The sequence below is a fragment of the Eriocheir sinensis genome, chromosome 12, assembly GCF_024679095.1.
Source record: "Eriocheir sinensis breed Jianghai 21 chromosome 12, ASM2467909v1, whole genome shotgun sequence".
Taxonomy (NCBI): Eukaryota; Metazoa; Arthropoda; class Malacostraca; order Decapoda; family Varunidae; genus Eriocheir; species Eriocheir sinensis.
In genome coordinates, this window is record NC_066520.1 from 21,520,130 (window position 1) to 21,535,547 (window position 15,418).

General features: G+C 41.9%; 1 protein-coding gene and 1 long non-coding RNA gene across 5 annotated transcripts in view; both read left to right on the plus strand.

Moving 5' to 3' along the window:
• Positions 1 to 15,418, plus strand: part of LOC126997620 (uncharacterized) — a 60,209-nt gene that overhangs the window by 12,530 nt on the left and 32,261 nt on the right. The gene's annotated exons all lie outside the window — the stretch shown is intronic.
• Positions 1 to 15,418, plus strand: part of LOC126997616 (uncharacterized) — a 49,428-nt gene that overhangs the window by 9,683 nt on the left and 24,327 nt on the right. The window contains exon 1 of one of the 4 annotated variants that reach the window (XM_050858806.1): positions 6,977 to 6,994. The exons of the other annotated variants lie outside the window; for them this stretch is intronic. The gene's annotated coding sequence lies outside the window, so the exon portion shown is untranslated. Of the gene's footprint in view, positions 1 to 6,976; positions 6,995 to 15,418 lie in introns of those variants that run through there. 4 annotated transcript variants of the gene reach the window in all.

A 15,418-nucleotide genomic window follows, 5' to 3' on the forward strand; every position in this document is an offset into this window, starting at 1 on the left:
GATATAAGACAATGAACACGATTTTACATGCAACGTTACTACATAATCTCAACAATCCCCTTCTCAGCCACCACACCACCCTCTTTTCACCCCCGACAACCACCTCCTCGACTTTCACATCTTCATCCTCAACCATTCCTACATCCCCCTCGATCTCCTCAGTCTCCTCGACCTCCACTATTACTATTACCACTGCTTCTACCATCCTCTTTCTCTGAACGTCCACTCCCACTTTTAGGTGGGGTCGATGTTTCTGACAACTCTCCTCCACCCTGCCCGTCCTCTTGAGTATAGACAGCTGTTTTTCTGTCAAATCTTTCCTAATGCACTATTGGTATTATTATTATTATTATTATTATTATTATTATTATTATTATTATTATTATTATTATTATTATTATTACTATTATTATTATCATTATTATTATTATTATTATTATTATTATTATTATTATTATTCACATGAAGTGCGTGTTTGTCCAGACGCAGAAAAATAGTATTACACAAGATACGCCCAGTGAGTGAAACGTAATTTTGGACCAGTCAAGGGTTGCCAACTTGCCAGCAGGCCTGGGACGCTGCTGCACCAAGGCCGAAGACCACACATGCTCGCCCAGCCTGCCAGCCACGCCCTCCCGACGCGGCTGTAACACTCGGTTCTTGATTTCTCTCCGTGACGATATAGAAAATGGCTTCAGGTTTCTCCTTCCTCTCCCTCTCATTCATTGCCTGTTCATGTATCAGCGAGAGCCTCGTGCTTTGCTGGATGGTGTTACGCGACTATATAGAAAATGTATTATGTTTTCCTTCCCTTTTCTTTATATTAGCTCGTTACCTTCGAAAAAAAGTGATTGGTGGTGGTGGTGGTGGCACTGATATTGATGAGTAAGAAGCTGAAAAACAATGTTCGTTGTGAAACAGGCGACGATGCATTTCATGATTTCCCAAAGTGACTAATAATTTTACCTCTTCCTTTATTTTTTTTCTTCTTTCCTCGGTGCTGGACCACATTTGCTTTTCCTGGAACTGGTATCATCAACCTTTTTGTGTTGTATAGGAATGGACTTTTCTTTCTGTACGAGTTAATCAAGAGCACAAGGTTTCCTTATAAACGAAGAGAAAAAAAATGTGCTAAACGTCTGGAAAATGGTATGTGCTCTTCGATTAACTATTAAACTTAAATTAAAGGTAATTGGAAAAATAAAAGCAGTCGTATGAAAACAATTAAGTAGTAATGTTCAATGAAAGCCAATCACACTATACGTACTTACTGCCTTATCAGAAAACCAAGTCAATAACGTGGTGAATTTAATTTCTAACGTAACAGTCGCCACGGTAAAAAGTTATGTTCATTCAAACTTAACAAAAAATAATGTCAAATGTTTAACCTTCCCCAACAATCGCCTCTCCCTCCCCCTCCCTCTGTCGCCCCTCTCCCCACGAAGGCCTAACCGCCCTCCCCCCCCCAATCCCTTCCCGAGAGAGAGAGAGAGAGAGAGAGTCATTGAGAACAGTTTCAATGGGGAAATAAAAAGGAGAGAGAGAGAGAGAGAGAGAGAGAGAGAGAGAGAGAGAGAGAGAGAGAGAGAGAGAGAGAGAGAGAGAGAGAGAGAGAGAGTCTGTCAATTACATGAAAATCCTGAGTCATTGTCACTTGTGTGTGTGTGTGTGTGTGTGTGTGTGTGTGTGTGTGTGTGTGTGTGTGCTAGAAACGAGGCCTTCCTTTAGCAGGCCGGACACTTACTATAAATAGGCCTATTATAGGCCTAATGTACAAAACCAGCGGGCATTCACCTTTCGCTTATCATAATTCTGTAGACATTTATATCAGTCATGGTAGGCTTAGACTATCTCCCAAAGAAAGAAAAAAAGAGGCTTGGTCATGGCTGGGTAACCTCGGCGTGAGAACGAAGGAGGGGAAAGGGAAAGAGTAGGAGGCGATGGTGGAACCCGGGGGTGTGGGAGGAACGAGGCGTGGGTGGGAGAGGAAGTGCCGGGGTGGGTAGGTTTTGGGAGTTCTTGGTATTGCCGTGGGTGTGGGTGAGATAAATACATGAGGGGGGATTACTTATGTGTGTGGGTGTTAATATGGGAAGGAAAAAGGATGGGTGTTTTATTAAGCAAGACAGTATTATTCTCCTTCTCCTCTTTCTCGCTTTCCTATGAGGGGGATTTACTTACGTGTGTGGGTGTTAATATGGGAAGGAAAAAGGATGGGTGTTGTATTAAGCAAGACAGTTTGATTCTACTTTTCCTCCTTGCCGTCGTGTGAGTGGGGTTTACTTACGTGTGTGGGTGTTAATATGGGAAGGAAAAAGGATGGGTGTTATATTAAGCAAGAGTGTTTTATTATCCTTCTCCTCCTTGCCTTCGTATGAGTGGGGTTTATTTACGTGTGTGTGTTAATATGGGAAGGAAAAAGGATGGGTGTATTATTAAGCAAGACAGTTTTTCCTCCTCCTCCTCTTCCTCCTCCTCCTCCTTCTCGTCTTCGTGGTACTTCTCACATTCACTCATTCCTTAAAACTGGTTAGAGCGTCGTATACATAGACTTCATGGAACTTTTAACACTTTTTGCTCAATGATATTCCTCCTTTATGTTGATATTTTGTGTTTATTGTATCTCCTAACCCACAGGTCCTTATATTCCTCCTAAATATACGTTCAGTTTTTCACGTGTTTTCCATTTTCCGTTTAATTTTCGACTTTACATTCCTCTTTCTCCTTCCCTTCCCTTATCTCTGTCAGCATCTCGATCAGCATCATTATCACCCTCAGCCTAACTTTCGTAATTTTCTTTTTCCTCCTTTTTCTTCTTTTTCTTCTCGTTTTTCTCCTCCTCCTGCTCCTTTTTTCCCCCTCCTCTTCTCACTCGTCATTCTTTTCATCATCCTTTCTGTCACAGTAATTCCTATCATAAAAAATGGCTCGATTTCAAGTAGGTCAGGAAATGCCACATTACTGATCCTTCTAAGTTTACACACACACACACACACACACACACACACACACACACACACACACACACACACACACACACACGCACAAGCACACACACGCAGATGCACACACTCACACACGCACATTAGTCAGGCCGTAGGTAATTCCCCGGGGCATTATCGAACAATGGGCGGAAGGTAAATTTGAGAGAGAGAGAGAGAGAGAGAGAGAGAGAGAGAGAGAGATATGACGAAGATAATAAGAATGTAAGGATAACGATAGTAGTTAGGAAGGTCTATAGGAAAAAGAAATAGGAAAAAAAAGAATGAACGAACAGCGGAGGAAAAAAAAGAAGTGGAGAAATAACGGAGGGAGGGAGGGAAAAAAGATAAAAGGGGAAAGATGAGGATGAGTAAGAGGAGAAAGCATGGCAGGGGATTTTGATAAAGATGTGTTATATTACAGACTGACTCAAACTTTCTCACTATCAGGCGCGGGTCCAGAAAAAAAGTTTTGGGGGGCCCGATGCTAGGATTTTTGCGGGTGGAAGGGGCATTAGCATTACCGGTTCACCATTCTCGGCAGTCCTGCTCCTGAATAACTAGTGGACTGACCTGAATCAATGGGCATAATGACCTGGACTTGGTGCCAAAGCATTCCTGTGCGACCAGTGTTCCTCTTCGGATCCGAATGAGACGGCCGATTCCTCTGAGAAAAAAAGTATTGTTATAGCCGCAGCACGCTTTTGAGCTAGTTTTCCTATATCCGCTCAGGACCATGGGGGGGGGGGGGCTTGGATCCGTCAATGCTCTCTATCTATTCACCTTTATCTGTCTAACTTACACTCACACTCACACACACACACACACACACACACACACACACACACACACACACACACACACACACACACACTCAACACTTCCCAGTAATAATTTAGGGCTGCTCCCCTCTGTGAAGTCACCACGTCGGGGAGTGCCAAGGGGAAGAGAGTGGGAGGCATGCTGACTATATACTCTCCACACACCCTAAACCCTTATTTGAACACCTTCCACTCCTTTCCTCGCCCTCTTCCTCTTCCCCTTCTTAGTCACTAACTCTCATTGACTCATATTTTTTTTCTTCGCTCTTTCTTTTCTCACACCCATGTAATGTTTTCTAACCCTAAAACCTTCTTTGAACACCTTCCACTCCTTTCCTCGCCCTCTTCCTCTTCCCCTTCTTATTCACTAACTCTCATTGACTCACATCTTCATTTTTTTTGTTTTCGTTCTTCCTTTTCTAGCACCCACGTAATGTTTTCTAACCCTAAAACCCTCTTTGAACACCTTCCACTCCTTTCCTCGCCCTCTTCCTCTTCCCCTTCTTAGTCACTAACTCTCATTGACTCACATCCTCACTTTTATCTTCGTTCTTCCGTTTCTCAGATCCACGTAATGTTTTCTAACCCTAAAACCCTCTTTGAACACCTTCCACTCCTTTCCTCGCTCTTTCCATCTTCCCTTTCTTACTCACTAACACTCATTGACTCACATCTTCATTTTTTTTGTCTTCAGTTTTTTCTTTTCTCACACCCCGTAATTTGCTGAGGTCATCAACCCTATCTTCGTCTCCTTTTATTCACTTAACTCACTCAGACTTACTCATTGCCGTTCCCTTCCTCACGCCCACATATAGAGGTCATAACCCGTCTCCTTATTCTATCTTCTGTCTTCCCCTTGCGTTTCATCCATTAAGACACCCACCAAATTCCTTTCCAACCCTACTTTCACGCTCTCTCTATCTCTCTTTCTGTCTCTTTTTATTTACTTCTATCTATCTCTTTATTTATCTGCCTGTCTATCTACAAACACTAACACCAACAAACAGCATATAATATCCATTTCACATATCCCCTGCTTTTACAATCCTTCCCTTGTTTTTCTCTTCCTTTATCCTTTCTTCATAAAATGTCCTCAAAATCTTTCCCTTCCTTCTACCTTCCCCTCTCCTCCCCGGACACCCAGGTACAAGAGCCAAGCCTAACATGTCCTCGTGATGATGCTGTAGCCTAGCTTAGAGGATGACTCAGGATTCTAAGGTCAGACGGTGATGACCGGGCGTCTACTGCTCTGCTGGGGGGACTTGATCATGTGCTTGTTTGCATGCCACTACGTTACTTGCCAACACTCAGCTCCAAGGTCGATAGATTTTGTTGTTCAGGACGTTTGTTTACTCCTCTCGTTGACGCACACTACCAAATCTTGCTTCACCATTCAAGCAAAGTATCTGGAAATTCTTCATAACTTTGGTGTATGAGAGACTGTCTGGCTGTGGTTTGTTGCCAAGCATTGAAACGTAACATACTCGTGGGCATCGGAATATTGTATTGTATCGAACTGGTTTAAACTGAAATGTGTATACTTGTGCGCCATATCACCTTAGTAGTTGCGACGTCATGACTGCATCCCCCAATCAGTCTATCAGCGAACACCTGCGAGCACTTAAAACTCTTGCATGAACAGCGATTACTACAATGTCATACGCAACTCGCCACGTAAATCGGAACACCACTGTCTTAACCTATTATGTAAGTAAACCCGCCCGATGCCTGTCCTTCAGAAGACATCCAGTAATCATAAAAAGAGGAGGAAGTTACAGCCGAAACACCCGACCATTCAACTTTTTTTTCCGGAACAGCATTCCAAGAAACGAATCAACAAATAGGCCCGTCTATGTTTTCCTCTGTTCTTTCTGATTCTTCTATTTGTTTTTTTCGCTTTTCATTGTTGTTTTTTTCCTCGTTTTCTTTCTCCTTCACTAGCATCCTTCCTACAATTGGTTCCATGTGTGTGTGTGTGTGTGTGTGTGTGTGTGTGTGTGTGTGTGTGTGTGTAATTCATCACGGCCTGATCACGAGTTGGACTCGTAATCGCCAGCAGGTACCCTCCCGACATGAGCAAGTGCTCTTTATAGTCGATCTATGGGTACTGCCAGGACCTCACACACCACACACCCTATCCCCATTTCCCAAGGAGGGACAGTAACCACTCCTAGTCGACGGAAAGAATCCGCCCTGAGCGGGCTAGAACCGCCGCCCAGTCAGACTGTGAAGCCTGGCAGCGCAGCGCTCTAACCAGTTGCGCCACGGAGTGGTGTGTGTGTGTGTGTGTGTGTGTGTGTGTGTGTGTGTGTGTGTGTGAAATACAGTAAGCAGGTTTTTTGAGTGGTATCTTCACTGTGGGAAACAAATGGAGTTCTTATTTTTCCTTATGTAGAATCGACGCTTGTTGGTGGCCCCACTAACACCCAAATTGGTAACTAACCTTTCTTGGCACAAAATATATGTGGTGGGAGGAGGTTATGCAATTGATTGACTTTATCTTAGACGATACTGGAATACAAAATGTCCTTCGTGTTGCGTCTAGGATCTTCTATAAGGCAGCATTACCGGACTTACGTCGCCCAAAACGTATGTGGTGGGCGGGGTTTAGCAACTGGTACAGACTAGTAACTTCTTGAATACTGAACGTCTTTCTGAATGAGTGCATAATCTCAGAAAGAAACCACAGACGCCATAAAAGGAAAACAGTTGAATCCTCTTGTGTTTCGTTCACGGTAATCACCTCATAACTATAACATTTCTTAAACGAAAGCTGCATATAAATTGCTTCTTAAAGTCGGTAGTTTGTCCTTCTTGTATCTTAGCTGAGAACAAGTTCATAGACTTCATAGGCTTTATAGGCATACTTTCTCTTTTAGCGCTAAATTTTTCTATTGTTTGTTTGTTTGAGAGAAAAAGATACGAGGCGAGGCCAGATGAGACAGAACGAGGCACTACGAATAGGACGGAGTGCCAATACGTTCCTCCTACTTAAGTATGACGAAGGCAGGCAGACTCACTGGGGCTTTCCCCGTTTGCGCTGTGCCTGCGTCTAGTGCTTCTCTCGCTGCCACTCGAGTGCTGACAGTCGCCCGGACTTGAGGGAGCACTCACAACCGGCTCTCTCTCCTAGTCGATAGACAAGTGTTCGGTCGTGTTTGGTGTTAGTGACGGGCTGAGCAGGTAACGAAGGTGAGTGTCCTGGCGCTTCTGGGCTAAGTGGTGAAGGGAAGTACAACGTCGGAAGTGTTTTGATGTGTGGGCGGAAGTGTCATTTTTCCATTCAACTTTGGATTCGTATATCTTAGGGAAAGAGGGAGAATGGTTTGTCATGCCGTGTCTTCGTTGATTTGATGACGTCTGTTTTGATTTATTTTTCAATGTAACATTATAACTATGCTTTAACCATTTATGTATGTGCCTAAACGAATTTAATGCATATTTAGCCGTTTCTGAGCTTAACTGCATACTCTCAACTTATTTTTATATCCCATACATTATGTTTTCACCATCTCCTCACTGAAATTATCACTACTGGTACTGCTAATCATTTACTCATCTCTTTTTTTTTTTTTTTTTTTATCGGTGCGCTCACTGCCACGTCACATTCGCGCAGTTGTGTATCTCGCTGTCTCCATTTTCTTCTTTACATGTCTTCGCCAACTGGTTTTTTGTAGACATCACGAGGGATCAGGAATTAATCTCGTCACCTATATACATGGCTGCATGTTTTCGTCACCCAGTTTACTCTTTTCCTTACGAGCTTCCCATGAGTCTTGAGGTGAGGGAATCAGTATAACGAGTCTCTTGAGGTTCCTGTTCAATTAGCTGAGGAGGAGGAAGAGGCGGATCATTGGACTAGGAGCGTCTTGTATTACTTCCTGGTGGTGTTGTGTTGGCCTTTTAGCCTTTTAGCAACTCTTAAGAGATTATACATCAATTTACTTCCTGGTGCTGCTTAGGTCTTCCTGCAAAACTTTCTGGCTCTTATATAATGTTACTTCCTAGTGTTGCACTGGCCTTTTAGCAACACTTGGGGGCTTTTACATAGTCTTAACTTTGTTTTGATACGTAAGATTCTCTGTTTAGTGAAATGAAAAGTTTACGGTGTTTTGTTTTTTCTTCAACATCAAGTTTAGATTCGCCAAGTACCCGGCAAAGCTGTGTATGTATAAGGATAAGCTGTTGATGTGTTCTTTACTCCTAAACATACAATGTATTTCAAATCCGTAAGTCCCTGAAAAAAGTTGCGCATGCAGCATGAACGTTTTGTGGTAGTTTCCCCGCATCCGCTTAAGTTCTTCCCAATCTTCGCTGCCTCTCAAAGTTCTTTATCACAGAGGAAAGTCGCGTGTTTGCCTTCGTGGTAATGTCTCGGTGAGTAACTCGAGGCGGCCGCGAAGAGCCACATTTATACGTTTTGCAACATCCGGGCGGCAAGGTCCTTTGTTGCTGTTTATTAATTAACGGATCTAAATACTTGCATACCTTTTTAGCAATTCCTTGACCCAGGCACTAATTCATTAGTATCCTACTGAAACAGAAAACAACAATATCCAGCCATTTCGATACGGAAAGGTAAATCTCAGGCATCAGACATAATTATCTATGCGAGGAGAGCGAGGAGATAGATTATACTTACAAATAACACGCATCCGGGGACGATAACCGGAGGTATTTTTATGACGGTAGAGACAGACATGCCCACTGTAAAAATGAACACAAAAAATGCCGATAAAATAATGCTCAAATTAGGCCCAGAGGTATCGAAGGTGTCTGGCATAAGCACTAGTGAGCACTAATTAAAAAAAAGTTTCGTCGTCGAGTTAGGAAAATGTTCTTTATTGGCTAAGAACCTCTTCCCGACGACCTTGCATGTCTTCCGGCTCTATGATGGTGGTGGTGGTGGTGGTAGAGGGGATCCTCGGCATGCAGACCCACGCCTCATCAGCCCCGCCAGCCATCCAGCCCCGCACACAAAAAGCCCCTTCCTCCTCCCGGATCTGGTGTTAGGGCCGCGCTGTCTTCCTCACACCCTGCAGGCTCGTCTAAATGTTTATGTGTTTCACGGCCGATATTTAATGCTGGCGAATCTCATTTTTTACGAAGGAGGAAAGGGACGGGGTAATGTCGGTTCCTCTTTTAATCTAGTCGTTTGTTTATAATTCTGAAAAGCATTTATAACTGTTTGACGTGCATTTTGGTAAAGATATGAAGCAGGTTTAGGATGATTGCAAGTATCAGATAAATAAATCCCACATTTTTAGGCAAAACTTAAATTTGAAGTAATGGAAAAGGTTATTGAAACAGTCATCAGGTATTGTCACCCTGTAATAACAAAATGCTACTCCACCATAAAAAGACACTTCCTTATTAAAAAGCCACTTACCGTGAAGGAGGAAAAAACACATGTGAACAATGAAACGAAATCACTTTCCGATTTAAAAATACATTCTGGATACCTACTGATACACCTGAGATTTATTAGCCAAGGCAGGTGGGCATTGCATGGGTGAAGGGGGGAGTATACCTATTAATGCTGCAGTATGCGACACACACACACACACACACACACACACACACACACACACACACACACACACACACACACACACACACACACACACACACACCCGGCCCGGTCGCTTAGGGGTAGAGCGTCTGGCTCACAACCAGAAGGACCGGGGTTCGATTCCTCGGCTGGGTGAGGATAAGTTAGGTTTATCTTCTTTCACATGTAGCCCCTGTTCACCTAGCAGTGAGTAGGTATGCGACGTCAGGCAAGGAGTTGTGACCTCGTTGTCGCGGTGCGTTGTGTGTGAGTGGTCTCAGTCCTACCCAAAGATCGGTACTACGAGGTCTGTGCTCTTCCGTAGGGGAACGGCTGGTTGTCTCGAGAGAGACCCGCAGCAGACCAGGAGGTGAATTACAGACACACACACACACGCACACACACACACCACTGTAAGACCATGCTGACTCACAGGAGACGGTTGCTAACGTGGTTGGTTTTGTTCTAGGAAATGTTTGGCAGTTTCGCGAGATCTTCCTCTCTGAAGACTTGAAACCTAGAATCGCAATACTTTCGTAGATAAGTTAATCAGTGAGAGTAGAGTCGGTAACTTTAATGAGGAGTGAGAGTCTGACGAGTAAAATTTAGGGTGGTTATAATCTTATTTTAGTGGGAGGTAGGGATGTATGGCAGCTCTCAGCGATGCTCCTCCTCACCGAAGACAGAGAAGTAGAATCAGTAGTCATTTGCAGATAAGTTAATGAGCAGCATTTAGCAACATTCACAAGGGGAAAGGGTGAAAGCTAAATTACTATTGGTTGTTATACATAGCACTTTTTTGGTGTTTTGAAAATTTGTCAATAATAAATATGAATTCTATATATAGTTCTGTAATGATGAATCTACACCCCTTATTAAAGAACAGAAATGTCACCACTAACTTTTATAGAAAACGTTAGGTGTGTTTTTAGGCGATAAGGTTATGTGCGACTAATATTGGAAGAAACTACTCTTAAACACCACGAAGTTGTGTCACTGCGTTTTTCAGTGTCGCTAGGTGGGAAAATAAAATACGGGAATTATACATTTTTTTCAGCTATTCGAGAGCAAAGAAAGTGACGCCAATAAAGGGAAATAAAGGAACACGTAATGAAGGATGACACTGTGGCTTTGTAATCGCCCATATCAAACTATTTAATCTTCTACACTCCATAATGATTAGGTTTTTGAGGCAACACCAGATACTCAAGAGACTTCCCGTATATATGGTTTCCTCAACTTTCTTAACTTAATATGAACGCAAAACACTATATAAGGAATATTTGAAGGCTTTGGTATCGGTTTGGAGGCTTACTAACCCGTCATGGCGAACTGTGAAAGTGGCCTTTAAGTACAGGAAAAAGGAGGGAGTATGGAATGAAGGATCAGGTTTGTCGCGGAGATGGCGCATGTGGGAAGACTGTGAATGCGCTCGTTAGGGATGGATTTCCCCTCATTCCTCCCACCCCTTCCCATCCCTCCTCTTCCCCTGCACCTCCAATCCCCGTAACCACAGTGCATCCGGGTATACCAGACTAGATGCCGGGAAAAAGTTGAAGAGGCCACAAGGGCGAGGAGACGGAAGTGAGTGAAAGGTAATGCGATGAAATAGGACCAACAAAAAACAACAACTGTAAATGAATAAATACACACAAAAAAAGGCAGTGAAGAATCCAGAGATCGAGAAGGAGGAAGAGATTGGCGATAGGTGACGATGAATACAGAAGAAAACAAAAAGAAGAATAAAGAAAATAAGTGAAAAGTTGTGAGGAATAAAACTGAAGGTCATAATGAATAAATGATAAAAATAGTGATACGTACATCCGAAGGAAGTGAACAGGCGGTAACGTATTTAATGAAAGAATGATTATAAAAAAAAACCCTGATAATTTAAAGAAAAGATCGTGAGGAGTGAATGACACAGATGATGATGAAAATGAAGGAAATGAATGGACGGTAACGTGAAGAATAATGAATGAGGAAATACAAAACAAATATATACTAATGAAATGATAGTGAACGACTCCAAAAAAAGTAGAAAGATTAAGAAAAAAACGAAAATGAGGCGAGGTTCAAAAGCGATTTCTTGAAGTGAATAAAAAATGAAAGGATTGATGAGAAGGAAAATCAAATTAACAGTGAATAACGCCGGGACAAAAGAGAAAAGGAAAAAAGAATGCATTGTAGTATTGTAAAAACGAAAAGGCAGTGGAAGAAGTTAAACAATATAATTACGGGAAGGGAAAAAACACTAGTAAGTGAATATTATGAAAAGTGACTGAACATGACCAAGTAAGAAGAAAAATAATTGCCTGAAGGTAAAAATATAATCAACCTGGGAAGAGAAATTAATAAAAACAAGAACCATAAACGAACAACGAAGAAAGCAATTCCGAAAATAACGAAATAACAGAAAGAGTGAATGCGTAATCAAGAAAGATGATTTTCTCTAACACTTGATTTGCTGGTAAGGAAAACTATAAAATTATATAACTAAACCTTTTCTAAGATTCGTTTTACCTCTCCTATCCTAATTGTACTTGGATAGCATCTGCGGTTATATACGGAAATGAAGTGAATTATAAAGACTATTGAAAGAGAGAAAGAAAGTGATGAAAAAGTTGCAGAAATGTGTGTACAAGGAAAAGCTCATCGAAATATTTGACTCTGAAACAAATGTAACGAATATAAAGTTTGAAGAAGAAAAATATATACATTAGAAATTGCCTTTGCATGAGAGTATTCGACATGAAGAAGAGTCTGAAGATGAAATTCAAACAATACAAATAAATAAAAAGTGCAGAAAATAACAGGAAGAGATTTCACTTGAAGTAGATCCAATGTGAAGAAGTTATTCAAGGATGAGCGTCTGAACCAATGCGAATTAAATGTGTAGTAATAAATAAGAAGAAGCGATTACTCTGCCACACAAATCAGCGTTACGGATACGTGCTTATATACACCTCCAGGATCCCGAGGAGCTCTCCCCAAACTTACTGAATCTTCCAAGACAGGAAAGGCATGACTTCATTCACTCACCCGGATATCTGCATGCCAGTTCGTGTCTCAGAAAGGAAAAGGAAGGAGAGGGAAATTGTTGTAGTTTTTTTTGTTTTGTTGTTCTTAATTCTGCCTCTCCTCTGTATTTGTATTGTTATTAGTGGTAGTATAGTTATTTTTTTTTCAGCGTTAAAGTAATTATTGAAAAAAAAAAGTACATTACCCTTTAGCATTGCAGGATTTTGCAAATGGATCTTGCGTGTGTTCTTTCCTGAGTGAAGTGATATTGGTCACCCTTGAAAGAGAAAGAAAAGGATGATGATGATAATTAGGAGGAGGAGGAGGAAGGAAGTTTGAGAATTTTATCGTAATTGTTGGCAGTTCCGGTGTTCTTTGACCCTCCTCCCCCTCCCCCTCCCCCTCCCCCCCTCCTCCTCCTCCTCTTTCTTTTTTTTTCCTTTTTTCCCTAATTTCCTCTTTCTTCTTTTCTCCCTTCATTTCTTGTGTGAACTAATTTCTTTTAACACTATTCACTTTTTTTTTGTAAACACACACACACACACACACACACACACACACACACACACACACACACACACACACACATTCTCTTTTCTATCAGTTATCTTTTTTACTTTAATATTTATTTTTCTCATCTCCTTTTCTCGTCTCTTTCTTTCCCTTCCCGTCCCTTTCATTCCCTTTCTTCTCCCCTTTCCTTCCTTTTTTTTCTTTCCTTCCTATCCCTTCTCTAAGCCTTTCCTCTCTGAATCTCTCCTCGCTTCTTGACCTTTATCTTTTTTTTTTTTTTTTTTCATCTCTTCTCCATTCCCTCCATGTGGGGACGTTGATGTGGGGTTTCCTGCAGCTGGTTTTGAGCCACGGTTGCTGCTGTCCACTCATCCCTTTCTTCCCCGGGACCTTTTTCTGTCTCTTTATTCTTCTTTCGTTCTTTTCGTTTCAAGTGATGATGCCATGACGTGCTGGTCTGGGGATTTCAACAGCTTCTTTATGCTGAGCCATTCTACATGTCACAGGTCTCTGGGAATCCAAGGTTTGCCTACTTCACTAGGGGTGTGAGGCGCGTGGAGACCTTGGAAAAACGGAGGGATAGAGTAGAGTAATGGAAGTGTCGGCAAAAGGCTATGAAGATTAAGGGATTGACTTTGAATATAGGTAAGGAGAATGGGTTATGAAGAATAGAGACTGGCTTTGGACACCTTAAGAAAACTTATATGGAGATAAGTAAAGAGGAACAGGGTAAAAGACGATGCCTAAAGTTTATAGAGAAAAAGGGAAGGACGTGAAAGGCAGGTGAAAGAGAAATATGGTAAAAGATAGGATAATAAATGAAGGGAAAGGGTGGGACAAGAAAGGTCATTAGAGAAGGATGGAGCAAGGCTGGATGATGAATGAAGGAAGTGGGTGGAGAGGTAATGACACTGATGATAGATGTTTAAAGGAAAGAGACTTGATGAGGTATAATGGATGGATGGATGGAGCTAGAGTTTGGGAAGAAAGGTGTATGATGATAGATGCATTTGAGATGGAAACAAGGTAGGGTATAATTGATGAAGGGAAGGGTAGAGAGGTAAGAGAACTGGGGAGAGGTGAAAGATGAACGAAGCAAATTTTAAGAAAAGTTTGAAGTTTTGCTGATAAAGGATGACTGGCGGGAAACGGCAGTGTGTTGGATGTTGCTTTGTGTTGCGGGTAAATATTTGAGGCTGTGGGTTTTTCATGATGATGCTCATGTGTAAAGCTTATTCTTTTTATATATTGTTGCGACCATTCCTTAGCCATCTTGTTTATCTCTAATGTCCGGGTTAAGCGCTTAAGTTTATTTATTTATGATCAAACTTAGTTATCAAGAATATTCGCTTATGGTCAAATCGAGAGTAACTATCGTCAAGTCAAGCATGTTTATTGTTCGACGGAAACTATTAGCGGCCAGACGAGGATTGTGTTTGGTCACAATGAGAATACTTTTGAGCGTCACACCCGAGTAGTTGGCCGAGGCAATCTTGATGGTCATCCAAAGAATATCCTCTGAGACCTAGGCATCGGGAACGTTAACACGCTGCTCCGTTGTTGATAATGCTGGCTATACGTGGTCCCTTGATGCTTAAAATTATATCCTGTCATTTACGTTACAAATGGTCCCTGATTATTGTCAGCTGCAATATACTAATTAATTCTGCTCTGCAGTTTATAATGTGTTGGGGTAAAAGATCTTGTGACTATTTTTTATGCAGTTCATTCAACGTTGACTGTTTATGGGAACCAGTCCAATTAGTAGAACGTAAATGACTGACGTTTACGATATGATGCACAACGTTCCTATTCGTGGATAATTACTGTGAAGCTCCTTCATGATATAATAACGGCAACTTAATAAAAAAAAAATAGAGGCGGACAACTGGTAAAATGCGCTTTCGTTGATGATCAAGCGCTTCTTAATGCTATTTTTGTTTGTGTTATTTGAGCTAGCAGGAGTACGCTTTCTTTAGTCGTAATATGAGTTGCCTAACCTCACCTGACCTGCCTCAAGACTATTGCTGCGGTCGGGTCAGTGAAAGCTCGCTTGGTGCGGCGTGAAGTGTGCTGTGAGGCGCCGAGCAGAGGGGACGGGGCGGAATGTCTACCTGACTGCCAACTTCCACGGAACAGGAAAAACGAGACCAGCGTGCCCGACGGACATATCATCTTTATCAGTCTATTTTTTACCTTTAAGCAAGGGCTCCTCGTTCTTTTCTTAAGCAGTCAATGGAGATATTAACCCTTTCGTTCTCCCCTGGCATGCAGTATCAACGGAGTAATCCTCAGTAAAGTGGTTGCTGCATGGAAAAGTGTTAACTCTTAAGGTAAACCTGTTATGCGTGTCCCAGTTAGTTATTACGGCATGATATATTCTGTATTCTTTAAGCTGTTACTGCAGAGATTAGCCTGTTAGAGGAGCGTTCTTCGGTTTATAAGTTTGCATTCCTTAAGGCTTAAGAGAAAGCTGTGATTCGAGGTTCCGTTAATGCTGATTGGCTGTGTTTTAATTTTCAGTGTTAATATGT